Source organism: Camelus bactrianus, chromosome 25, assembly GCF_048773025.1.
Source record: "Camelus bactrianus isolate YW-2024 breed Bactrian camel chromosome 25, ASM4877302v1, whole genome shotgun sequence".
Lineage (NCBI taxonomy): Eukaryota > Metazoa > Chordata > Mammalia > Artiodactyla > Camelidae > Camelus > Camelus bactrianus.
Genome location: NC_133563.1, coordinates 19,482,175 through 19,509,358, shown reverse-complemented (window position 1 = coordinate 19,509,358; position 27,184 = coordinate 19,482,175).

Sequence of the window (27,184 nt, the reverse complement as noted above, 5' to 3'; positions counted from 1 at the left end):
ATTTCCAGTGTCATTAATGTAGTAAATATAGCAGTCTATTACATTTTATAGTACAAGAAAAATAATCAATTTAGTTAATTTTTGTACAGAATTTTAAAGTATAAGGAAAAGCTGATTGCCACTTAAAATCCAATGTCATATTTCTACTCATCAATAAATTGTTAAAATGAACATTGATAATAGGACTATTTATGTTCATTTTTTTCCTTCATTCAAAAGTAACCATTATGTTGAAAGAATACTCCTCTATAGAGTGAAACTTCTTAGAAATTCCATAGAAAATAACCTTCTTCCTCTGCCCCCATTAAAACTGTCTGATCGAACACACTCTGTTGGGCTTACTCTTTCTCACATCTTGAGTGAAATTTTGAGGTCGATCTCTACTTTTCTTGTCATTTCCTAGTCCTTGCCCCATAATAAAAATCCTCCTGGCATTTGGGTCACAAAAAAGTCTCACTTTGTAACTATTTTCACTCCAGTGTAAAATTAGAATTCTGAACTTGATAGGAAATTATTTGTTTCCTCAGCTAGGAAACTGCAGAGAGGAAGGAAAGCTTCCTACTTTAACTTTTCCTCTTTCCTCTTTCCCCCTCTCACTGCTAGGCCATCTCTGTCTCTCCCAGGGTTAGAGATCAGGCAAGTGTAGGAAGGTGATGTGAAAGAAAGCAAAATTCCGCTGGAATTATTCTCTGATGAAACACTTTCATTGCTTCTGCAGACTCACTGGGGATGTTCTTTCACCCAAATTTCTTGCAATGGAAATGATTCCTCTCTTCTGGTGGGGCATCTTACCCTGTGCGTGCAGGGTCTACCTCTTTTGTTAAGTTCACGTAATCATTTCAGGAAGTCCCCTTGCAAAGAATGTAAAATGATTCCAGCCTGGCAAGAAATAGCCATTCATCCTCACTGTCAACACAGCCCAGGCTGATAGCTGCAGCCTCTTACAATTCAATTTCTCTGCTGTGTTTTCAACAACAGCCTTGTGTGCCGCAAACTCCAAGGAGCACACATTAATCTTTCCAGTGGTGTTCCCAACTCTCTTCTCATAGGTTAAAGGTGAGAGAGAAGAACCCTTCCCTGTATCTGATTCTCTTCCAATATCCCTTTTGGGCTTTTCATACGGCTGTTGGGCAAGGGTCTCAAATTACCTTTGCAAGTCCTGCTCTGGGGGTCTAGTAAGTCACTTTGAAAGGCGGGCTCACTAGCAACCTGTTCTTTTGTTCTAGGCATTACACAGCCTCAACTAAAATGGAGACAGAAAGGCTGTGTCTACACAGTGTGTATGTGTGTGTACCTATTACATGTCAGATATTATATTGGGCACAGGGATGCACTGAACAAGGTCTCTCCCACCCTATAAATGGTGGAGAACAGGGTGACAAGCAGAAAAAAATAATAAAATAGTTTTAAAGCTTGTAGTTGCAGTAAGTGTTATAGAAAAAAAGAACATGCAAGAATGAGGGTCTGTATGGTGGTTCTGGGTTAAGGTGCCAGAAATGCTTCCTTGAGGAAGTCACGAATATGCTTATTTAAAGATGAACGTGAGTTAACCCAGAACTAATGAGGAGGTGGGTTGTTAGAAGGTACAGAATATTCCAGACAGGAGGACCAGGAAAGAATTTGGTGGACTGAGGGACAGACAGGGAGAAAGTCCTTTTGGCTCGAGTGTAATGGGCGAAAAGGAAAGTAATGAGAAATAAAATAATAATTCTTTAATAATCTCTAATTTGTGCTGGGCAATTTCCCAAATGCTTTACCTGGATTCTATTTTATTCCTAGTAAATATAGTCTAAGATCAAACTCACTTTTCTAGATGAGGAAACTCAGGCATAGAGAGGTTTAATAACTTGTTTAAGCTTATGACAGAATCCATAGATTTTAACAAGATTTTTTTTAAGATCTTTTGTATTCCTGCAGTAAACATATCTAATCAGAATTTTACTTACACATAAAAATAATAAGATTTAACAAGAAAAAATAATAACTTCTTTCCCCATTTCTCAAGAGATTTTCAGAATATCCAGAAGGATTTATAATTTATTTCTTTCATTTTAAGAGTGACAGATGTGGTGAGGACCCTGTTCCCTATTCCCTTGGGGATGGTTTAGATGTAGTTTTTGCCCCTTCTTCTATACAAATGCACAATCTGTATTTCACAACTTTCCTCTGTGTTAGTCTCCTCAACCCAGGACTGTAGGAATTCTAATGTCTTAGTTTAGGTCCCAGGAACCAGAGCCTGAGACCAGGAATTTATTTGTGCAGGACATTTATTTGGGGTGAAGGTGGGGGCAACACAGGAAGCGGGAATGAGAGAGTGGGGAGACTGAGGCAGGGAAGGAATAAAGTCAACATAAGTGTGGATCATTAAGGACACTGCTGTGGGAAACAGGGTTTGAACCGGCCAGCATCTCCCGAAGAGCATACAGACTGGCTCCCCGAATCACTGTCCTGAAGGACTAAGGCAAAAGCAGGGCTTTTCAAAGTTCTGCCTGAAGACTGGTGTCTGTCCCAAGAATGTTGGTTACCAGTCCACGACAAGTTCAGATAGTTTGAGTAGACTTTTTGAATCTTTTATAGCCATTTGACATTGTTGCAACACTTAAGCGGGTGACTTTCCAAAAGTGAAAGCATTGGTTTCCTGTGGATGAACACTTACAGAAAATTAGGGAGGAAACAGTTTCTCCATGTCAACTTAAAGAAAAACACACAATATAAGAGTTGTGAGTTCAAGTTTTATTCCAGATCTTACTGAGGACTATAGCACAGAGACAGCCTTTCAGATAGCTCTGAGGAACTGCTCTGAAGAGGCAGAGGAGGAGCCAGTATATATATGATTTTTTTTTTAGGCTACGAAATAATGTAGTCAAGTATACATTTTGGTAAAAGATTACTGCTGATCACAAAGAATAGACATCTCAAGTTAATTATGTCAGTGCTTTTCTATGGATTGGGAAGATGCAAGAATCTGGGGTCATTGAAATTCTTCCTGAGATATGCATCTAATGAATTTGGGACCATTTATCTTAAGCACGGAGTACCTCATCCTGAATTCCTTTCAGGGTGCATTGTTGGTGGGTGACCACAGTGGGTTACAACTTAAACCTTGAGAGATGCTCTTTGTTCTTTTTTGGTTCACATCCATCACAGATAAGTTGGGAAGCCTTGGGCTGGAACATTTATCCACTGGCCCCTTCTCCTCATTGGTAGAGGATTGTCTCTGGGTGAGGAAGTCCCTGCAATAAGACTGCACTCGTTAGTTCCTGTGGCTACTAAGAAGACCTTGGGACAAGAAGTAAGGCAGCACATCCTTGAGGTGGGATGCTTTCAGCTGCAGGTGAGCCTGCAACTACATGGAATTATCCATCACCGTCGCCCCTGAAATCACCGTTAGGCTGAAATGCTGAGAGGCAGGTCAACAGTAGTTTTTGCTACATGCAACCAGAGTTGCTTCCATAATGTTGGTTAAAGTGGCCAGAACTTTCCCCTTCCAAACACATTGAACAGTCACATCAATTACTGAACACTTAGAAGAGTGTCTCCCCTCCAGCCGCCTGCCCCCACCACCTTCCCATACAATATTTGCACTGCTTTTGTTATTTTTAATATTACTTTCTAGTTCTGTTATTTGTCTCTCTTCTAAATCTGGTCCCTCTCTATTAATGTGGTGGATGTCAGGGCTGGGAACTAGGTTGAAGCAAGTAATGTACCCAGGATACAAAATGTAAGGAAGTGCTCATTCAGGCAAAGCAGCATAGCTGTGAGAGTGAGAGCCTCCTTAAATTTTGACCTCTACGAGCCTCGTTCATCTAGCCCAATGGCCATGATGGATTGGCGCTCAATTCCAGATTCAGCTTCTTTTTCTACCTGTGCCTTCCTCTACGGACATGGTAAGGGTCAAGCATCTTGCTAGTGATTATATTATGGGTGGTGGCTTGGTGCTGGGTTTGGGCAGCTTTCTGACAGAGAAAGCCCACTGTTGATGGCAGTGCAGTGAGTTTCTGAGTCTGTGGGCTTTCTGATCATGGAAAAAACAGCGTCTCAAACTTGTGAGGCCATTCAGAAGTCGTTTCTGAGAGTTCAAATTAAATTTTGTTTTTTTCAGCTTTCCCCAAATTCTATAAGCCAGTTAACAGGCTATCATAAAGCTCTTTCCACTCAAATAAGCAAGACTAAATCATGTTTCCTGCAACCAAACCATGACCTATATAAGTATGTTACTCAAATTTCAGAGAAAACAAGTCATTGCTGGGTAGTTGTTATTGGCTCCTAAAATCTCAGATCCTATTGTATTTTGTGTAGCCTTGTGAAAGCTAGAAATATGTTTGTTCTTAGTTTCTCACTCACAGAAGTTTCTCTATCTTTCTTTGGGTGGGGGAGGGGAACATATAGCCCAGAAGCAACCCCCTTGATACATGCCCCACCCCTGTTCTCTTCAAAAGAGACTTTTACCAAAAAGAAGTTTGATTTTTTTCATAGACATTATCTAACCTTGTCTTGTGGCTTTCATCTTAATGCTCACCACTTTGTGGTGACAAAGAGGCCATTGTGTCTCCAAGATGATACCCTCCAGCATCATTCTAGGCAGGAAAAATGATTTATGGTCAAAGGGCAAAAGGGACATATCAACTGAGTCTCTTCCTTTGCCGTGTCTCCTTCCTAGAAGTTCCTCCCTGCTTCAGCCGTCCCCCCCACCCCAACATCTCATTGATCAGGACCTGGCTTTTCCTTGCTAAAAGAAAGACTGTGAGATTTGGTTGTTTTTGGGGAGGGAGGCAAGGAATATTATTGACATACACAGAATCAGGTGAGGTAAAGTATGATACCTATTAGAATGACAATAAATAATGTTTACCACTGTATCCAATCATCCATTCTAGCCTGTCAAAGCAGGTTCCATTTCTTCTCACACTTGTCTTTGAGATTTCTCTGTCAATTTCCTTTCTACTCTTTGCCCTTTACTTAGAAAAAAAAAATCTAACTTCGTTTTCCTGGGGCTATTTTCTCCATCATAAAATTATCATAATAAAAGTCTATATTTGCATACCTGATTATTTATTGTTTTGCAGTGTATTTAGAAAGATAAAAAAAATTAAGGTACATGGAGTGAAGAGAGGAGATGAGAAAGTAGATTATTACAAATAAAAATTACATTAATGATTGAAGTCTGTCTCTGTGCCTCTTGATCTATTAACTGTCCTGTTTATCTATCTATCATCTATCTAATATCTATACCATCTATTCAATTTACATGATTTTACAGGGTTATATTGCTTGGTGCAATTGAATACTCCAAGAGATTTTGATAGAGAGTTCACATGGATTTAACTACACTAGTTATATGGAGTCAGTCCAAAAACAAAAGAAAATAAAAACCAAAACTATACACCATGGTTTTATGTAAGCTTTAAGATGAGATATATTATTTTATATTGTCCCATTTTGTTAAAAGTAGAGACTTACCTAACTTTAATTGTATTGAGTAGAAATAAAAAGTGAAAAAAAATTAGACAAACATCTATTGATTGCTTCACCTGTGTTTTTTCACAGAAAATCCTATCAGTTGAAAATTTGTGTGTTAAAACTGGTATTTGCAGGGACCTCAGAATTCAAATTTATTTTTAACTGAAATGTTTTGTTCCATTTTACTCTGAAAAATGTTGAACACATTACCACAACTAATGACATGTTTAGTTGGCTAATGCTATACCTGTGAATGTCCCTGGGGGCAAAATACTGTTTCTTTAGATTTATGACATAAACAAAGCTCAGTATAAATGAAAGCATCAAAAAAAACCCATTTTTCTAAGCTGAATTTTTGACTCCAAAATTCGTAATTAGGCAAGTCCACGCCTCTGATCTTCTTTAACCAAATAATATTCTTCAATTTGGACATATTTTCCTGGCATGTGGACCAATGTAGATAAATTAGGCAGTTGGTTGTATTAAAATCTAGATTATAGCCTGCCAAAACCCAAACCGTGCCGTATCATTGCTAATTAGTCATTTGTAACATAGACTTGAGTAAACGAAGATATCAAATGTGAAGTGGGACTATTTTGAGTTGAGTTGAAATGCAAATGAATTTGTATTCATCCCATCAAGAAATATTTACTAAATGCCTACCACAAGTCCAGAACTGTGCTAGGAATTATGGCTGATTTTTAAAAAGAGATAAATGGATCCTATTATGAAGGAAATTGTAATGTAGCTGGGGAACCAGTAGTAAAATACCCGAAATGTTTGAATGGAAATACCTGCATGTCATACTAATACTAGTGGAACAGAGAAGAACAAACCTAACTCCATTTTGGACCTACTCCTTTAGCTCTGGCCCGTGCTTCGCCATGTTAGCTTCGCCATGTTAGCTCTGCTCCGTTGTGAAAGAATGTTGCCTATAGCCTGAAATACACAGAACAGCCCATTCTCAAGGCTCTGACCTTTAAAGGTATAACACTTTGCATTCACACAGAGCTAAAAAGTTGCAGAAGAGAGAATAACATTTGTCTTGTTGGAGGTTTACAGGAACACTGTGACCAGACCTAGGTGGACAGCTGCAAAAATAAAGGATCCCTGGAACAAGAAGTTTGCAACAACCAATTACACCCCTTCCCCTTTTAATATAAAAGAAGCCTGAATTCTAACTCGAGTAAGATGGTTCTTTGGGACACTGGTCCACTATCTTTTCTGTCTGCTGGTTTTCTGAATTAAGTCACTGTTCCTTGCCCCAACCCCTCATCTCTCAATGTATTGGCTTGTCCTCGGGTGAGCAGTATGAGCTTAGACTCGCTAACACTCGCAGCACCAGTGATACTAGGGCAGGCGCTAGTCCCATTTCTGCCACTGTCACTGCACTGCAGGAGCAGTAGCAGTGGCAGTAACACCAAGATCCTGTACTTGCTGAGTCTTACTGTATTCCAGGAACTGTACTAAACATTTCACCTGGATAATCTCCTTCATTTCTTGCAACAAGCCTGCTGACTATTTATCATTATCAATCCCATTGTGCAGATTGGTAAAATGAGCCTTAGCAGGGTTAAACCTAATTTACCCAAAGCTACATACTTAAGGATGAATGTAGGCAGGATTCGAACTCGGCTACTCCGACTGCATGTGAAATCAGGCAGTATGCCCACAGGTCACCAGCTTTCCCGTGCTGTGCTACACTGCTTCCTATCACTTTTGAGAAAAAGGGAAAGAGCCCATAAATGGATTTTCTGGAGGAGAGAAGCCAAAAAATTTAAGTGCCAATGCTTTTAAAAAATGAAATATATAATTTTGATTGTGGTGTTTCTAAGGTGATTTACTTTATGTCTCAAATACAAAATGTAGAAGATAGTTTAATCATTTTTTGGTAATTTGAAATATGATGATGACCTTCTGCTATATATTTTATTTATGTATAGTTTTTATTTTCTTCCCTGGCAGAATACACTTGTGCTGCAGTGTGACTCCCCTCATCCATCGTCCCGTTTATCTCGAGCTTTGGTCTCACTGGGCTCTGAGATATCAGACTCAATGTTAGAAGTGAATAAAAATGATTCAACACTCCTCTCTCTCTCCCTCTGTCTCTGCACCTAAGTCTTCTGTCCTAAGATCACCTTCTCTACCTGAATATTAAAAAATCCGAAATTGCATGTTTTTTTCCCTCCCTCTGTTCCCAAGATAAGGGCAGTCAAACAAGCTTTTAGAAGTTTGGTGTGTTTGATGAGGAGGGGAGACATCAAAGAGCTATGCAGCAGGGAACCTTGTCAAGTATAACTTAATTAAAAACCCACGTGTTTTATTAAATCCCATAGATTTATCTATCATTTGCTGAGCCTCTTCTACGTATTAGGTACATTCTGTGTATCAGGTTCTTTGCACGTATCATCGCTAATTTTTCTAACAATCTTGTAAACCAGGTGATCATAGATGGTCTGACTGAAGTGCAGATAGGTTCAATAACTTGCTACATGTATTTACGATTCCAAGTTATTGATATAACTTGTAAGTACCTGAGCTAGGACTCAAACTCAAGCTGCCTGACTCCCTAACTCTTTCAGTGCTGAATCAGTTACTTCAGACAATGTTGTTGGGTTTTGTTTTTTGTTTTTGTTTTTTACTTTTTGGGGATTCTCAGCTTTACTAGATGTTGACTTTGCTGCAAGTTTGATCTCAAAGTCCATAAAGAGATCAGCATAGCCCAGTGTTTTACAAATGTGTCTGATAAAACCTAAAATCTCTATGAAGGAAGCTCGTGGGAGGATCTGAGGGGCAGAGGAAGCCTGATGGGTGAGGATCTGGACTCTCAACTCAGGCTTCAACCAAAACATCTTTCTTTTTATAAGGGTGTGTATGTATTTGAGTGTCATATTTCCTTAGGGAAGTAAAAAAGCTCTCTTATGAAATAGAGTTGAAACCCTTTCTCTCCCTGCCCCTCAGTATTGTAAACTGTAATAGAGTAGCATTTGGGATCCCCGTCTCCTAGGACTAATTGATTTGAAAAAAACTTCATCTCCAAATCCATTTCTGATCCATATTGTGATGAGGATCCTTTTACTCCCAATGGCTGGAATATGCAGAAATAAACCTTGACTCGACTTGCTCACGTACCCACCATCCATTTCTACAGCAGTCAAAAAAGCACAACTTTAATCTTAGCCACTTTGAGGAACACTGTGTCATCCATTTTAGAATTTGGTCTCTCCCCAAATGACTTAGTTAATTTTGAGTAAATTAACAGTTTTTCACTTTGTTCGTCTCTCTTTTCTTCTTCTTTTCTCCCCAAGATAAAGGGAAGCTTACATCCTATCATGATCTCGTGTAGAGTTCTCTGGTGTCTTGCTGTTGTCTGGTGCAGTGAGCTGCAAACTGGTCATAGGTCTCCAGACGTGTACCATTCAGGGCATGTGAAGACTCTCCAAGAGACAGGCATGAAATGAAAAGTTTTTAAGGGAACCAATTTCTAGTGTCTCATCTTTCACATGTATTCTTTGCTAAAACTTATCAGAGGACTCTCCTGCGGTTGATATGTCCTGTCTTTTCTGCCTTTTCTTTCCCAATTGCCCTTTCCTTTACAAAGATAAAGCATCCTGAATCTTACTTTGGTGCTTTGCTCCTGTATGTAAAAAACTCTAGGGACCTCCAAACAAATGGACAGCTTGTATGATATCAATGAAACCTCCTTTATACAAAGCAACAAAACCCGTGGCAGGGTGCCCTAGATTTCTCTCTCTTATATGTGTGTATTTCAAGGATGAAGAGCGATATGAGAAACAATGAACTTTGGTCTATATCAGGATGTTCTGAATTAAGAAAGAACAGTGTGAGACAATAGGAGTGATTTTATATGAATATATATATAAATATATTCAAAACTTTTGCCTGTTCCCATTCCTTGACAACTATCAGAGTAAAAGCAACACAAGGAACACTTTGGTAAGAAATGCTCAATGCTACGTGACCTGTTTAATCCAGAAGACAATTCTCTGCCTTATCTAATTTAGAATTAGGTAATCTGCAATGGAGCATTCTCATGAGAATGCATATGCTTATCTGAATAGAAATAGCGAGTTAGCCATTTTCCAGCAGAAAGTAAATCATATTGGGCTAATGAATGTGACAATAAAGATTAGTCTTTCCAGTTAGACTAGATGGCAGATGTTTAAGTCAATTAAATAAACTAAATCTACAGCTGCAAGATTTTAAAGAATATTTATTGAAAACATGTGAAAAGATAAAACTGTTTCATTAAAAATGTTGCAGAGACAGTTATTGACATTATAATGATTTTATTTCCTCAACTCTTTCTTAATGAAAAAAAGGGTCTCTAAGTAAAAGATTAACAGATATCAGTAATATTCTTGGTGGCTTTTTGTAGCATTTTTATAGGCTTCTACCGAGTTGAAACTGTTACTTTATTATTAGAGCCCAGATAACGAATCATTTTGCAAATTAAATGTTGTCAATTTACTTGCTTTAAACAAAGTAAAAGGAGGAGTAAATTCAGTGGTTCAAAACCATTGAATTGCATTTAGAGTTCATTGAATACATTTAAAAGACTCATGTAATGGATTTATTTTAAAATTCAATCAATATAATACTAGAAATGACATATTTCACAAGTATTTAAATGTAGGATGGACAATTATAGATGACAATTTAAACAATGACCAAGAGTATAAGTAGCTTTTAAAAATTATCTTAGACTATGACATAAATTATTTGGAAGACCAGAGCTCAGGTTCTTTTTTTTTTAAATCAACAACCTTTGTTTGAGGTGTTTGCAGTGTTTGAGGTGAGCTTATCTGGCTTGGTCTTTGAGGGTCAGCCTCCGTTTCAGTTGTTTCTGCTGCTGAAATATATCTGGCTGGTGTTCCTATTCTATTCTCTTGTCATGGTCAAGGCTTAGCGGTTGCCACATCATGGTCCTTCCTCCTCCTTGGCCTTTGCTGATGCTGTGCAAACTGCAGTTCTTCTGTGGACCTCAGATTTTGATTGTCCACCCATGCATCCTCTCTCCAGCTTCCTGCTCTTCAAAGTCAGCTCTCTGCTACTAGTCTCTACTTCCTCCTAAAGTTCTGTTGGAGATTAGAACCAAATTCCCTTCTATCCTTGTGTCCTCAAAATACTTAGATGACTTCTATGTGCATTTTCTTATATAACTTCCCAGCCTACTACAGAGCTTTTCCTTTACAGAAGCTCTGTATCAGGGATACACCCTTAGGGCTACCTTTTCCCACTTCCTGTCTCTCAAGATTTCTTAAAAATAAAAAATTATAGGAAAACATCTCATTTTCCTATATGGCAAAAAAAAAAAAAAAAAAAAAAAAAAAAAAAAAAAAAAGCCCTAGGTTTTATTCTTATTGACTTTCTACTGTAGCTTACATTAAAACTATGATTGCTTTCTGAACCAAACTTTCCTAGAATTCAAAATCCAGCTCTCTCCAAGATGTCTGTTTCTTGTAAATCAAAGTGCTTTATATCACATTGTTCTAATAGTAATTATTTGCTAGAGCCTATATAGATGTCTCATGCATAAACATTGGCTTTTTATTTGTTATGTCTTTATTTATTTAAAAAATTGTGTTGGCTTCTACCATTAATCTAAAGAAATGGACACACTCCAATCTTATTGGAAAGGCCATGGGTCAGCAAACAGTACTAGGAATCAAAATCACTGCAGATAATACTTGGAAAGTTTTATTGGCATGTGGAAAATAGTCTTCCTTACTTGATTTTTAGCTTTTACTAGGAGTTAAATAGATAACTGAATCGAGTGACCAAAACAAAAAGGGTGCCCTGTATTGCTAGAGAACTGGGGGGACCTCCTAGGACTGAGTCTTACTGGAGATACCTCTGTGGTATTATAATGAAAAGGGGAGAAGGAAACGGAGTTAGAAGACATATTTAAATGGTTAAATGCTTTTGGTGCTGTAACTCTTTCCATCATCCCCCCTTCCCCCCAAAAACCCCTCTTGGCACTACTAGGAAATCATATATGGAATTAATACCCATTGATTCCTTGGCATTATGTGACCATGGGCATCATACATCCACACCCCCTTCCCAAATTAAAACTTTCTGTTCCTAGTCTATAGCTTTTCACAATGGCTAAGAACAAAATGACAGACATACAGTTCTGTATTTTCTCTGCCTTCTGCACTTTCAGGAATCTTTTGAAGATTCAGCTTTGTGTTTATAGGTTAAATAGAGGAAGTAGTTTGTTTAATTGTCACCTTTTGAAGGAGGACTTGGTTGAGAGCTAGACTCTTCTGCCAAGCACCTCTGGTTTGTTAATCAGAAAGGTGACTTAGAGTCAAATTTTGAATGCTTGTTTTTGGCAGAGTTTGACTAATGCAAGTTTGTGGGCAACTTAGATGGACCAGTGATCTGAACGAAACCAAGAAAATTTATAAAGGGAATTCAGTGAAGATAATACGACAGAGAGGATGAGAGCGGTTGGGCATTAAGGCAAGAGATGTAAAGTAAAAAGGGGCAAATTTGTGGCAAGTCTGGAAAGCACTGAAACCACTGTAGAGCCCCAGGGTTTGTAGAACACAATGGCTCAAGTAGGAACAGGTTTTGTGGCTTAGGCTCCTGCTTGGGATGAGATTATATTTTCCCATATAATTAGGCACCTAATTGTGGTCCTACACTTAGTGGCTCCACTTACAACAACATATAATTGTGATTTACTTCAGATCTCTTCATGTGGACCGTATTTAATTGTTGAAATTATTTGTGATCTTTCCTGACTTGCTCTGACTAGATTTTGAGTAATTTAAGAGGCAACTTGATATCGTTTATTCTGAACAGAACCTAAACATAAATTTTTTTTTGTCTCACCAATTAGCTCACAAAGGTGTTGAAAAAGTCACCAGTATTTTCTCCCAACTCTGAAAATGAGTGCATTGGTCAAAGGATGTGGTAATCTTAATGATCAAGGTATTTATTAGGAAAAAAATTTTAAAAATCCCTGCCCATTGTGGGCAATAATTTCATTCTAAGGAAACAAGAACATGTATACAAGGAGTTAACAGCTAGTATATACAAAACTACATTATTCAGAAGAGTAAAAACAGACCAAAAAACCAATGTTCAACATACTATAGAATACTATATAGCCATTAAAATGCTACTACAAAAAGTGTTAATTGACATGGGAAGAAGTATTATTAAATATTGCTGATAGGAAAATCAGGTTCACGATCCTAACTTTGCAAAAACTAACTAACTAAATAAACATACCAATATCTATCTCATTCTATGACAGGAAAATATGGAGGAAAATGTATAAAAATATTAACAGTGATTTTTCTTTTCTTCCCAAAGTGGAACACTTTTGCTTTTTTCCCTACAATGAATATGTATTTTGTTATAAAATTCATTACAAAAAGAGATTTATTTGAGTGACACAAAAATATCAACATCAGCTAATCTATGTGATAATAGGAAGACATAAAAATATAGGTTTTTCATGAATAACACAAGGGTCAGAATTTGGATATATAAAAAATACTTATTTGTTAAGTGATACAGCAAAATTTTTAAAAAGTGAAAGAAAGCCCTAAGAATGCACTGGCTCACCTGCTGGAGAAGTAAAGAAAGCATATGATCAAGAGACAGAGGCTTTGAGGGGAGGGTATAGTTCAGTGGTAGAGTGTGTGATTAGCATGCAGGAGGTCCTGAGTTCAATCCCCAGTACCTCCATTAATAAAAAGACAGAGAGAAATAGAGATTTGCTTATGTAATGGAGTCCTGCACAGGATAGTGAGGACCCACAAAATTAAGGGAAAACGCCTCTCCTCGACAAGCTAACAATCTACAGGGCTAGACTAACAAGCCCGCAGTTGTGGTTGAACTATCTAGAGGTGTGCTATGGATTGGAGAAAATAAGACTTTCCATCAGACTGTGATCAGATAGGCATTGCTTGTGGAGGGGATATTCAACTGAGTTATTTTTGACAATTAATATTTATATTTCCCTGATTATAAAGGTTATATGCTAATTGAAGAATAATTTTTAAAAAAGTAAACACAACAGAAATAATAATTACATGCCACCATATTGGTTTCTTCCTTCATTTCTCTCAACTATTTAAATAAATATATAAACATATATATTTGTGACATTATAAAGTTAAACTATATAAAATACCAGTTTCCTTGACTGTCATTGATAATGCCAATATATGGCTTTAATGTATTTTTTACTGACTTTTCCTATGATATTGCACAATGTTCACTTACTCTTGCAACCACTCAAAAACATCTACTGCTCTCCTTTCTTACAGACCGATAAGAAAATATTTTCAACTCATAGTCTATGAAGTGCTATGATAGGGTAGGTTAGAGTGTGCTATAAGAAAGACATCTAACCCAGACTTAGAAGGTAAAGGATGAATTCCCAAAGGCAGTAAAGTGTAAACTAGGATTTAAAGAATGATTAAGGATTCTGTATCCTCATGTTTTACATCCATCTTTTTCATAATTCAGTTTGGCAACCTGCGACTATTAACTAGAATATGTAGTACACTGATAATTAATTATATATTGGAATTTGAATCTACCACTTAATTTACTTAATCTGCTTGGGATGTCTTGGAGCTTTTTGAACATTTACACATGTCTTTAGTTTTTTAAAAAAGTCAGCTATTCTTTCTTTAAAGAATGCTTTTATTTGATCCTCCTTCTCTCCTTCTGGATTTTGATGAAACTTAGGTTTGACTGTCTCCCAGTAGTTTCTTTTACCCTCCTTCTGTATTTTCTATATTTTTGTCTTAGAATATTTTCTTTTAACTTAATTTTCCAATCAGTAATTCTCTACTTAACTGTATCTAGTTTCCCTTTACAACTTATCTAATGAGTTATTTATTCCAATATTTTTTTATTCTAGAAAATGTATTTTGCTTTCAAATCTTCTACGTCATACCTTATAGCTTATAGTTTATAGTCAGTGTCTTAGTTCTTCAAAGGTAGATATGTAATCATTGTATAATCTGAGCAGAATATTCCCCAAATCTGATTTCTACGCAGATTTGTTGCTCTTATTTGTCACTTTTGCTGGTTCTTGCTCACACAGTTTGCTTTCCTTGTGTGGAACGTCATCACTGGCTGTGTGCTGCACAATGCTTTTGATAAAAATCTTTTCAGAAATAAAATAAAGTCTATGATGGAAATACTTTTCTCCAGAGAAGACTGGCATTTGTTTCTGCTAGGAGACCATGTTTACAGCCACCAGTACAACTTTAATAGATTTTCAAGGTTTAAAATATCCCTGAACAGCATGGGAGATTAAAATCTGAGTGTAAATCCATGTGGAATACGTTCTTTCTGATTCATACTCACCTTAAGAGTATGGTCCACAGCTGGGTTTCCCGTTCAGCTTCCCCCCTTATACATGTCAGGGTTGGATTTCTGTCCCCTCTCCTTGTGAAGCTGACAAAACAAATATTGTAACTTTCCTGATCAACAAATCCTCTTGGGACAAAAGCAGATTTCAAACCAGCTTTCTTCCCTTTGTCCTCAATTTCCCTCCTATTTGGGCATAGTAATTCTTTACTGACATGCTGCTTTTTTAACATTGTTAAGATTAGGCATGTGTGTTTGCATGTAAATACATATTTATCTAGCTATTTAAACACCAGAGATCAGGAAGACACTTATAGAAAATGACAAGCAATAGAGAATGGGACATTTTTGTGTTTCTCGAAATTTCCTTGAACTATGGACCTGTGTCAAGTCTGATATTCAGCTGATTTGCATGAGTTATTTACAGACAGGATCCATTCTCATTGGTTGCTACCATAGTTTGGCATCATTCTGATTAAGCATTATCCATATTGAACAGGTTGTTAGATATGCCTACTATTACCCATTTGCTCTGCTGTTAAAAAAAAAAAAACTCAAAAAACTATAGCTCCATACTATCTAAAGTTATCAGTGCAAAGATATTAGATAAGGAAGGAAGAAAAACATTAAAATCTTGGTTATATCAATTTTCTTTCTGTGCTTAAAGACACATCAAAGAGAGGTTAACTGTACTGTAACCACAAACAATGCAATAATTGCTATGCTTAAATCTCTTTCTCAGAAAGCTCTGTGGGGATTTTCACATAGCCTCTGGGATTTTACAGATTTCTGTACAAATTAGAAGTTAGCCTTTTACAAAGGAAGATTTGGGCTTTTTAAACGGCAACTTATTTCAAGATACAAATTTTAAGTTTTTCATGATTTTGTTGTACGACTTACTCATTAACAGCGAATAATAGATCAAATCCTGCCAGGAAACTCCTCCACCAGTCCTTGGAAAATAATTTCCGACCTTATGTGTTCACATAAATGTCTGAAGTTTACTCACTGTTTGACATTGTGACTAGTTCCTTGAAACACACAAAATTAAAAATGGAAGACATGAAAAAAATGTAAGTGTATGATTAAGTATATTAAAAATTCCCACTTAAAGAGAGATATGGAATGAGAATAATAGTAAAACTATTGACCTGAAAGAAAGATAACATTTTACTTTAATTTTGACTTTGCACTTGTGGGAATTTTCTTGCCATGGAGATTTGTGAAATGTTGTACATCAGAAAAGCCATTTTAATTCAATAAATGATGGTTGTCATATTATCTGCACATGTTTAGAATTAAATTTCAGAATAACTCCAACAGTACTTGCAACTGCATACAAATGTGATTCTTTCATGGGGAAAAAATAACAGTAGAAAAAAATGCAACAAGTGTAGCAGTGGGAATATACATAATTTAATTGAAAATGAAATGTCATGGGTAGGTATGGCATTTTTTTTTTGATAGTTATATTTGTCATGTTGCATAATGAACATACATGCTCTCCATAATATACTCTTAACAATAATAATTTATCTACTTGATGATTGGTTTAATGCTTTCAGTTACATAAGCTACATAAATTATGGGAATGAATCATTTTTAATTCTTCTATCAGTTGCCTAAATCAAGACTTAGTTACTCTGGGGAGTTATATGATCTGAACATCTTAGAAAAACTCTGAAAGGACACTAATTTAATTTGCTTTTTTCAAATTACTGGAAAATAATTTCCTTGATAATTTCTCTAAGATTGTTATTTGTGTCAATATTATTTTTCTCTTTTCTAAATAAATTAACTAAAATGTAAGTACATTAAGTTAATTGTTTAAAGTTTTATAGAAAACTGCTGAAGAAGCTTGCCTCAGAACATCCAAAGTTAAAGAATTCCTAGAGGGGAAAAAAGCAAATGAGCCTTACTTACCACGCACATTACCTAACAGATGGTTATGCGTGCGCACGCATGCGCGCGCACACACACACACGCATCCATCTCCCCAACAAAGGTCTATTCTGGGCACTTGATGGACAATTTGGAAACTATAGTGGTTTACTAGGTAGAAAAAAAACTTGTTCAAAACAGAAAACAGAGGTGCAAGTATTGTGAGTCTATCTTAGAATGTCAGGGAGGAAGAAATTTTCCTTTACCTTCTAGGTTTTTTCGTCTTATCGAAGAATTAAACTGACGTAAGTCAGATTAACAGGAGAAAATCAAACAAAAGTTTAACAAAATGTATACATGGGAGAGAGCTAGGAAAACTGAGGACTCACCCAAATGGCTGAAGCCCTCAATTTAAACACCATCTTCAGCTAAAGACAGAAAGGAAGTTGGGGATGGGTGTTTGGGGCTTCAAAGGAGAGAAAGGCAATTCACATGGAGGTGGACAAGCAAATGACTGGTAAACAAATGTTTGCTGAGCCATGCAGAGACAATGAGACACGGAATGTACTCTGATCTCTAGGCCCTGCCAAGTTGCCCCCTACCACGCCGGCCCCATATGCTCTGTACATATCACTAGTGGTACCTCTATTCTGGGAACAGGCCCTTTAAATTCTTTAAGGCAGTTAAAGAGAGATAAAAAGAGAAACTTTTTGAGTCTGCTTATTCTTAAAAATAATCAGCTTAAATGAATCCTGAAGTCAAAGAGATGTATTTTGGGGTGCAAATTTTGCTCCCTTATAAGAATATCTAAAGTTTTCAGTCCTCTTCCAAACCTTAGTCTCAGCTGACTGACTTTTAAGACTTTAAAGCAAATGTTAGCATTTTCATATCTTTTGGTTATTTTAAACTACTAGATGCACAAATTTGCCATCTACCATATATTATCTACCTCCAGCTCCTATGTTTCCAGAAGGTTCTTTTTGCTTAATTTTCCCGTATCTATTACAGAGTTGTGAGTATTGCATTGTTAGTCATTCATAGGACATTTAGATCCCATTGCAATACACTTCCATTGAACTGGTACTTCAGAAGAATCTTTGTATTTATCTGTTTTTTTTTCTTTTACAACTGAGATTTCTCTGAGATAGAACTATTAATAAATATTTATTGAAAGTAGTATGCCTATGATAATATAAAAAAAAGAACTCATTGTTTTAATAGTGAGCATTTTAGAATAGCATAAAAGTAAGCCCCCAGATAGCTCTAAGACAAAAAAACAGCTGAATTGAACTGCACACGCTAATGTAAATGGAAAGCCTCAACTCCTTTGAATCTTTTCCCAGGGGAAGTTTGGGGAAAATGATGGCTATTAAAAATAAAATCAATGGTAGTACTTGTTTTCAGATCCCAGCTGCTTGAAGATAAACCTTTCTCCAAACTAAATCCATTGCTACTTTAATTTCAGACAGAATTTCTTTGTTTTTTAGAATAAGTGAATGAAGAGAAGGAATGATCTCATGGACACATATTTTGAGACTTCTTGGGAGGTTAAACATAACATGACATAGACTATTGAAAATCTAAAGAAAAATCCAGAAGGAATTTTTGGTATAAGCATAAATTGCAATCAAAGACAAGCTTTTACATTAAAAAAAAAAAAACCCAAAAAATGGAAGTAAGCTGAATCATGTCTCAACTTATTCAATGTAAAGTTTTTGTCAGGCCGTGATAGTCACAGAATGGTTTTATACCCTTATTGCTTTTGGTGGAAAGAATAACTTGAGATTGAGTTAAATTTGAAAAGCCTTTGCTATGGTGCGTAAATCACGGGCACCCTGACAGTCCATATGTACTACCATTAAGCAGCCTCTGTAGCTATAAAATCTAAGTGTTTTTCTTAGTGCATAAAAGTGGAATTCCACTTTAGCAGTTACAGTGGTCAGAAAAAAGAAATCACTCTTCTTACATTCCCTGAACCCTGGTGAATCCTTATTAATATAATTCTAGCCCAAAGCTTTCTCCTTAAGTTTATTTTTATCTGTGTATTTTCAATGGATTCAGTAGCCAGAAAACACAGGAGTACTTTTGTGTTGAGCAGAAAGGTGAATAATTCCAGAGGCAACAGTCACAAGGAACAAAGTGTGAACAGCACTCCTTAGAGCGCAATGTGGTAATCTCTACGAATGCCGGGTCCGGGTACCGTGATTAGTTCATACATTTCTTGGGCTGCTTCTTCCTCTGGCTTCGGGGCAGGAAGCTCTGGTCCAAGGGCAGGAAGAAGCACCAGCCGTGTGCTGAAGCCGGCTCATGCTGACTGCAAGTACAGATTGTGAAATCCTCATTAATTTTTCAAGTGGTGTGTTAATTCTCGGTACTTTAAAATCAGTGACATGGAAGTATTTACACCATGGAAACTGGCAAACACTACAAATTGGGGATTTCATTTTCCTTTGCAGAGGGAGAAGCTGACTTTCAGCACACCACTGAACCAGAGGCTTTCTCCCCTTCTCTTTCTCTCTGTGCTTCAGGTTTTGCATCTATCAGGGATGCTTCTCTGTGGCTCCAGCTCTGGCTGGACGACTTTCCACTGAGGTCCTGTTTCCTACCAGGTATGCTGAATCCTTTCCACCTTTCAGCAGGAGGTGCCATCTCCCTTGTACCTTCCATTCTTAAAAGTGGTAGGGTCTTTCTGCTGTTGTTAACATCTGGGTGTTCTCACAATCTGCTGCTTAGCTTTTCAGTTCTTCAATTACTGATATATCCGATCCCATTTTAATATCTCCTTTAACTACATAGAATGGCTTCGTTTTCTGGCTGAGCTACGATTAGCATTGCAAGTATCTTCTTTTCAATCCCCACATGCACTCAGAGGGGCAGTCTATTTTACTGAGGGTTTTGTTTTTGTGCTATTTTATGAATGCTTAAGCTTGAGAGGAAATTGTCCTAGCAGTTGTATTGTTTTCAGATTAATATGAGAGAGGCATTTTCAAAGCTGATCATAGCTTATCCAGATCAGTGAATCTTGGACCTCGTAATATAGGTTTTATGACCTCCACTTATTCATTTAATAAGATTTTGTTGTTTGAACCATGTTCTAGGAACTCTATCAGTTCTATGGCAGACAAGACCCCTTCCATCTTCTCCATTTTTTCTTTTATTAGGTTTGATGATTTCCTAATATTGTTGTATTTGATAAAACATTTTGTAATTGCAGCTTTTGTCCATTACTCCATCATTAGATAATAAGACACATGAGGGAAGCAACCTTATCTTTCTTATTCACTGCAGTATTCACATGTTCCAACATATGGTAAGTACCCAGAATGGAAATTAAATTAACTAACTCCTTTCCATTAAGTTTCAGCAGAAATGTCACCTCCACTACAAGGAATTCCTGACAATTCCAACTGAAGAGAAATTAGAGAATAGTACATTTTTTTCCCCACCATCACTTGGTAGTCCATTTACTATTTTGTTTTCAAATGATTTGTTTAAAGATCTTATACTCTAGTTGACTGAACATTCTTGGAGAACATGTGGAGCATATAGCTGGGGTTCAATATATGAATAGATGAATGGATGGATGAAAGAATGAATAAGGAACTCACAGATTGTTCTGGTTATACAGGCAGGAACAATTATGATTCCTGATGAGATGGACTTATGGTAAAAAAAAAAAAAAATAACCAAGAGAGGTCCACACAGTGTGGTGCGCTCAACTGCCTAAATGTAGATTGAGAAGGCAAGTTGCGACAGTACTGATTCTTGTTGAAATTTGAGTGCCTGGAGCAAATTACATTGGCAAGATGCCTAATCTTTATAGATAAGCTAGTTCCAATTCAATTTGCTCTTTTTAATTTTACCTTTTCCATGATAGTCAACCAGGCTATTTCAGGAGTGCCTTCAGAGATGAATGTGTATTTAATCATTTGCCATTCACTTGGCAAATATTAAGTAGCTTCTACCAAGTACCTTATCAATACTTGGGATAAGCAGACAAATAAAACCCAACTTACACCTTCAAGGAGCTCAGCCTGTTATAATCATTAGCACTGAGCCAAAGACATTTCTGCACTATTTGGTGACATGCTGAAGGGTCTTTGCTTGGCTTAGGAAAAGAAAATCCTATAGAAGTTTATGATCAGTACAACTCCTAAACAAAATTGTGATGCCCTACTCTTGTGGTACCACTAAGGCTGCTTTGTCAGCTTATGCATAATTTAACTCTGAACATGAGTAGATATTTTGAGGTTAAAAAAAGGCATTGGCATTGAATACTCAAGGTGGAAAAGTAGATTATAATGCATATTATGGAAAACTTTACCAAAATGATGTAAGCTAGGAATGACTTAAGTGGAGTAGATGCCAAACTTCCTATTTTTCCTATTTTTGAGCAAAAATTTCAATGCTACTTTCCAGATGACTTAGCACACAAACCAAATATAGAAGGACTAAACCAGCATCCAGAATCAGTTAGCTAATGCTGCGTAACAAACACTCACAACTCTTCAGTGGCATACAATAAAATAAAAATTTATTTAGCTAAAGCATGTCACATAATCAAACCCTCCATCAGAGCTGGGGAGATGATCAGCTTATATGACAAAAGATTGAGACACAGATAGGGGTGTTTTGGGGGGGGCATTGGTGCAATTGGTCTACCACACTCGTCCTTGTAACTTGCCATTTGAGTCATCTGTTGATAATGTCCTGTAGAAAAATTGTTTTGATGAAAATGAAGCCAGTGGAAAGAACCACTATAGATGATATGGCCTTTTTACCATTGAATAGACGTTTATTATACTTTTGGTTTAATATGTAATTAAGAGCCTATTATGGCTCAACTCCAGTACTGAGGATACAGTGATGACTAAGACATAGTCTTATGTCTAATGTCAACTTATTGGGGAAATTTCAACATTAGTACATTGACACATAACACGTATCACACATCACACATGTGCGCACAATGTAGTCTTGAAGAGTGGACGAAGAGCTCTGAAACCTTGTGAAAGAAGCATCTAAGAAAAAAATTTTTTAATATCCTCAATGATTTTTGATAAGCCACGGTTGGAATCAAAACCTATCTTGGGCTTGGCATTTACGAGCACTGTGGTAAATATAGCAGGGTCCTCAGGCTTTATGGGATGATTCTGGTGGCTTCATTCTCTGGTGAATAATCAATAGCTTCTGACTCTCAGTGATGTAAATTATTATGATAATGTCTGGACTTCATTTTAATACATTTTGAAAGGATGGCTGACATAAAATTCTTCAATATTCCCCAAAGGAGTCATTTCAAGCACAGCATGTACCCCTGGTCCAGGTAGAGGCTGTGTTTAATAGTTTACCAGTCCTGCTGGAGAGTGGATTTATACTGCTGACTCTCACTGAGCTCTTTGACAGAACCCCATCTTTATCACCAGAAGATATGTTGGGCAGCAGTAAACAATAAAGGATAAACAGGCCCTCAACTAAACCTTTCAGTGATGCATAGATGACTTTGGGCTAATCCTACCTTAAATCAATGTTGTATGGTTCTGTAAGAACTCAAAAGAACCAAGAAGAAATCTAAATATCATACTGATTTACATTGCCTTCCCTTTCCCAGACTCATGGCATTCACAACGGTGGCAATGTTCCAGCACATCCCTTGCTGCTTTGATAACTCCTAAGTTAAGGAGGACAGAGTATTATGGGGCTGCTCTGGAGAACCATATTTTATATTCCTTTGGAGGAAAATGCACAGACTCTTTAAAAAGCCAGTTTTAGCATGTGTTAATGGCTGCACATCTGGGAATGTCAGTACCAGCTTTAGTAGGATTTCTTTCTATTCCTGTTCTGCCACATGGAAATGTGAGATCTGAAATATTATTTCATTAGCCTGCATGCTTTTTTAGATCCGTGTTCTGAATAAGCATTTGCTTAGTCTGTAAGAATAAGCATGTCTTTTCCATGGGGGGAAAAGTCATTAGGAACTTAGTATGCTGGAAACAAGCAGTATTCTTTCATAGGACGATTTCATAATCCTAGAAATGGGAACTTCCTCAAGGTGTACGTGGACTTTGCACTTTTACTAATGAGAATTTACATAGTAGAGACAGAATGACTTTCACACTATGTAGAGGTAACAATTTTATCTTCTCCCCACCAAAGCGCAATTGCATTTCATATTCCAAACCAAGTTTCAATTATGAGAGTTAATGAAAGAGAAAGATAATGAATATAGGAAGAACTTGTAGAAGATTTAAAATTTCTCCTCTGTCGAAAACCTCACAATAGACATTGGTTTAAATATCTTTACCTATACAGTGCTTGCAGTTTATTAATTAATTTGATAAATATTTTTCCCTCCACACTGATTCCATGGCTATTCAAACAGAAGTGAATGCTTACTAACTTTTCTTGATTTATTTTTTACTGTGAGTCAGACACAGGAAGAAATGGTTTATAGATATTCACTCATTTCATTCTCATAATCACCATATGAAATAGGTACTATATTCATCCCATTTGACAGTGAGGAAATTGGGTGTGATAAGTAATTTGTGTTGAGTTCCATGGCTAGCATGATAGAGGAAGTACTCAAAGCTGGATATTTAGGATTAGAGTGCATTTCACCACATGTATCCATGCATTTAACCACCACATAATACTTCTTTATTTTAATTCTTCTAGTGTTTTCCAATGGGCCATGCTAGCCAGAATCACCAGAGATTTGGAGTAGAAAAATCCAGTTCTTTGAGGCACCACAGACCTATCAAATTTGAGTCTTGGGATGTATAGTCTGAACATTAGGCTCACATCTTTGAGAGGACCCTTGGGGCCTCCTTTATTCCTATTCCTCTCTGTAGGGTGAGGATTCCTTACAGTCAAGACCAGAGCTGGTGCGCCCACCCTTTCAGACCACATTCTGGGTACTCACAATTTCTAAATTGCCTGGACAAATAGTTCTGAATGGGCTTCCAGGGCCTGTGTGGGCCTCTGCCCAGGGTTCCCCTCTTGATGGTGTCCCATATCATTACTGTGCACATCTCTAGGTACAAGGGGTGATCAAAGAGTTGCTGTTGGCAGGGAGTGTGGACAGAGCTTGGATGTGAAGTGCAGGCTGTTCATACATGTCTTAGCTTGAGCTGCCATAACCAAATGCCATCGATTGGGTGGCTTAACCCACAGGGATTTATTTTTGCACAGTTCTGGAGGCTAGGAGTCTAAGATCAAGGTTCTGACCAATTTAATTTCTGATTAGAACTCTCTTCCTAGCTTATAGATGCTCGTAGATGGCTACTTTCTCCCTTTGTCCTCACATAGCCTCTCCTCAGTGTGTGTGTGTGTGTGTGTGTGTGTGTGTGTGTGTGTGTATGAATGTGGGAAAGGCAGAGAGAGAGAAGAGAGGGGGATGAGAGAGAGAGAGAGAGAGAAGCTCTCTGATAGCTCTTCTTATAAAGACACTAACCTGATAGGATCAGGGCCCCACCCTATAACCTCATTCAACTTATTTAACTTTGATTACTCCTTTATTTCAAATATCACCACACTGGGGGGTTCAGACTTTAAAATATGAATTGAAAGGGGTGCAAATATTTATTCCTTGAGAACACATGTGTACATGAGGCATTTCACAGTTAGGGAATGGAGTCAGGGTAGTAAGAAAAAGGGGAAAGCTTGGGGGAAAGTGTAGGAGTTGAATCTATGAGTACCTCTATGTTCTGGTGTGGAACTTCACAGAATCCAGTAACTCTAAATTTGAGTCAATGCTGTGAGTTCGTAAGAAGTTAGCAAAATTAAGCATTTTTTTTAAACATTTTTTATTGATTTATAATCATTTTACAATGTTGTGTCAAATTCCAGTGTAGAGCACAATTTTTCAGTTACACCTGAACATATATATATATTCATTGTCACATCAGGCATTTTTAATTTATCAGCTTGTTAGCTTAATTTATAACTTCAAAAGATTTAGGCCCAAGATGTGTGGGCCTTCTCACAGGCCCTAGAGATAAACCGACTCTTTCCTCTGTTGCTGTCATTGGGAACACACAGGGTGTCTTGCTCACTGACCCCACTCCAGGTCATCTGAGGGGTTATGAGAAGTGGCCCTTCCTGACCAACAGAGTTTATTTAGGATAGTCATGGGAATTTGAATCGAACATCTTTTTTTAAAAAATCATATAAAAATTGTCAATAGTGAAACTTCACATTGGACATCTTATCAATGTAAAATTCCCTCGTTAATGAACTTGGCCATGTTTAAAAAAATAAAACAACCAACAAGCAAAATAATTAAGCCCAGAACAAAAATCTTCATAGATCATCTGAGACAACCCATCTGAATAAGGAAAGAGCTAACTTTAGTCCATTGAAATTTGCCGCCAAAGAGACTGGTGTTAGCGAGATGTTTAAAAGGCAGACGTTTCAGCGTCTACTGGTACTTACCCCTTGAGTCAATTAGGAACAAGAACTGAAAAAGAAGTAACCCCCTCAGCAAGAGAGTCAATGATGTTTCATGCCATGTTGAGTGACTTTCTGCCATCACTTTGGTGTCATGACATCCTAACCAGCTTTTCCCTGCTTTGGCACTATTCCTGCTTTCATGGCACTGAATCCTGTAGTCACGTAAGCCTTAATGCTGTCGACACTGCTTGCTCTCATTGAACCATTTTCCTTTAGAGCATTCGTTAGTTTTCGTTTCTGTTTTAATTATATGTCCTCCCCTTAGAACTCGGGCGAAGTTCCTTGTATGGAAGGTCTTGGGGCAAAGTGAGTTAAGATCCTGGTGACTGGGATGGTCACACTGACAGTGACTGACTCCAGTGGCTGAGCATTTACTGTCTACCAAGGAAGTGCTCAAGTATTTATAAATACTCTTGTTTAGCCATCACAATGACCTCACGAGATTAGTATCATTCCCACATTACGGTGAGAGCGGAACAGTCTCGGAGCCTGGAGAGTGACCTGTTTAAGCTTACACCCTTCCTTCTGGTCCATACTCTGTTTTTAAACCACACGTGAATTCTAGAGTGAACGCAGGCTATTTATATCCCACGTAAAAGGCTTAGAATGATTTTCACAGATGAAAATTCTTTCACAGATATTTTAAGAGGCTCACAGTTCCTAAGTACGGATTGAGGTTTCTTTAAAAGTTTTATTTTATTTTTTCTCTCAAACTTCCTGTTGGTAAATGATTTAGCTATTTTTTTTACCTCGGTTCTTTACACCTTTTTTCTTTTTGTATCAATCTTGTTTCATAAATGTATTCAGATCGAGAGGTTCATCATCTTTATGACCCAAGATTACAGCCCCTGATTTCAGAAAATGGTCCCATTTCCCGTGGAACTGATTCCCTGTGCATGATGAGCCCCTCCACCTCCCAGAGGCAGAGTTGGTCTCTTTGCGGTTTGCCACACACAAAAGACTCATTATTGTTTATTTTTACTTCTCAGCATTTCCTCCAACGTCTTGTTCCTGTGATTGTTAGAGCGTTGGATTCAACGCTCGATTAGCCCTGCTGTTCGAGAGTTGCCAGGTCCGAGGCAACTTTATTAAACTTCCAGCAGAGTCGCGCTGAAGTGCATCTGCCTCTTCCCACTGTCAGACTCGAGCCTTCTCTGCTTTGCTCTCCTTCCTTATCATGTTTTCCCCGCCCCTGCGTGGCGTTTCCCTGGCAACGCAGGATCCCGCTCCCCACGGTGTGGAAACAGCGTCTGCCATTCACCTTTCCTCTCCGGTGCCATAAACCACTTTTATTTTTTAGTAATCAATTCCACTGCTGAAAATTAGCATCTATTTTTCTCCCTTTCCTTTGAAGACTTCAGAATTCCTGGCCCTTGCCACCCCCCTCAATTTTTACAAGAAGCCTTTGATCTTAAGGAGTTCTAAATGTATCTCTGGAATTTCCTGGAGATTTCTGGGAACACCATCAATAGAAAGCTCTTGTATATAGAGCATCAGTCAGGCACACGGCTCTGAAATACACCTTCTCAACCGAAAGAGAGGAAAGGGAACTGCCTTCGTCCCAGTCGAGTAAATGGCTCATTATACACCAAGTAATGATAAAGGCAAAACAACAAGTCACAGTGCTCTTGATATACGAGCCTATCTGGGACAGCCTGGCAGGGACTTTGTACACTTTCAATGGCATTTCAACACTTGTCTGTTCTTAAAACAACGTCATCTTTCTATCCGGAATACAAATGCGTGCTGAAAATTTCCCCGTATTTTACGCAGTCGGCCCCTCGGTATAGTATTTCCTGATAACAGAATGTTGCTTGGCAAATAAGAAGTTATCTGAATTGTTCAAGCAGCTCTCCTGGTTGCGATAAACCCTTGTTCAGCAACTTGTTTTCGATTTGTAAAAACAAGCCAGATAAGCCTGTCTTGCCAGGGTTATCTCGGCTCTTTCAGAGGCTTCCAGACTAATCGTGCACCCAGGCTCAGTCTGCTGCCAAGTCTTATTTAACAACAATTTTCT